Consider the following 1,780-nt stretch of genomic DNA (forward strand, 5'->3'; position numbering starts at 1 on the left):
AATTCAACATTTATAATTTTATATACTAAACTAGAAGTGAAGTTTAAAAATACTAAAATAACCATAAATTCAACATTAATACACTAAAGTAAAAGTGAAGTTCAATAATACTAAATAAGACTAAATTTCCTTTAAAACAAAAGACTAAATTCAACATTAATATACTAACTAATCATAAATTCAGTAATAATAATTCAATCAAATTCTAAAAATATTTTTGAAATTTTAAAAAGTTATACATAAAGGTCAAGCACTTTGTGCTCAACTGGCATGTAGTGGCTTCCCCATATGGGAGGTCATGAGTTTGAGCCTCCTATTGAATTGACTATTTGTGCTTCAATAGGTTGAGAAAATATGTATGAACAGATACTACGGCGACGATATTGGATGAAGTAATATCCATTTTTTGTAGCAGTGTACATACAATATTTCTTCATCTTTTTTTACTCCGTAACTGTGTACTATACATTATACATAGTGGAGTTCGGCTTGATTTAGTCCAAAAATATCCGTGATTTTTACCATTATGTTTTTCATGATAAATATTTGTGTCTTGATTATCCATTAAATGCTTGCAAAACACTTTATACGGAGTATCATTTATTTTTATATGTGGAGAAATTAATTTTCTCCATCAATGTTTCTTTTATCAAGAGTCAATTAAGCTCTCTACATTATTCCTATATTCTACACTCATTTTTTGTACTTTTATCATTAATTACCATTGTGACTTTAAAAAGAGATATTAAAACATTGGTGACATTTTTTAAGGTTCAAATTGGCCACTGAACAAAATGAAAACGAAATTTTAAAAAATGTCAAGTTATCATCCACGTCAACATGCAACCTATTAGATGGAGTGTTAACTTGCTACCATGTCAAATTTCATACATTTGATGTGTTGAGTAATCTAATTGCACTTTATTTTTATTCAGTGACCAAATTACACTTTCAGGTTTCGTTAAATGACCAATTTAAATCTTATTCATTTTTTAAATACTCCGTAATAAATAGCACCTAGATGGGCACATTTCGGGTCAAAGTGTTTGTTTGGGATTTTCGGCCAACAATAGGCGATTGTTGTAGGCAAAACAGACGCCTATTGTCTTTTTTTTTTTTTTTTTTAAATACTATTGACCCTGTTACATTGCACCCATGACCTCCCATTTGGCGATTTTCATGCCGCCAGACGCCTATTGTCTTAGGCAATAAAAATTAAAAACGCCCTAAGCTAGCGATTGACCACCACTCCCAAAAAAAAAAAAAACACTCTTCTCTGCTATCTTCCAAAAATGAAGCCCTAGTTATTGACGCGCAGCTCCGGCGATTGAAGACGGTGGCGTGAGGGTAGGTGTTGCCACAACGTTCTCTTCAGCGTGAGATTAGAAACGGATCTGCAACATTATCTTCATCTTCTGGTGCTGCAGCGTGAGGTTGGTTTCTGTCTCAAACTTCTGGTGCTGCTGTTGGCTAATAATTTCTTGGCTGTGACTAATACTTTCTTGGTTTGTGTATGGCAGCACCAGCACCTACTTCTGGTTCTGTTGTTTTGGCCGCCAGCGACGATGACGAACTGATACTCCTGCTGAACTGCCACCAGGTATATATATTTTATTTTCTCTTCTTTTATTTTTCATTCTTCTTTACATACTTTCAGTGTGAGTGAGTAGGGATGGCAATGTGCCCCGTCCCCGTCGGGGACGGGGATGGGAAAATTTGGCGGGGATCGGGGACGGGGACGGGGATACCCCCCCCCCCCCCCCCCCCCCCCCTTCCCCAA

The sequence above is a fragment of the Ipomoea triloba genome, chromosome 13, assembly GCF_003576645.1.
Source record: "Ipomoea triloba cultivar NCNSP0323 chromosome 13, ASM357664v1".
NCBI lineage: Eukaryota > Viridiplantae > Streptophyta > Magnoliopsida > Solanales > Convolvulaceae > Ipomoea > Ipomoea triloba.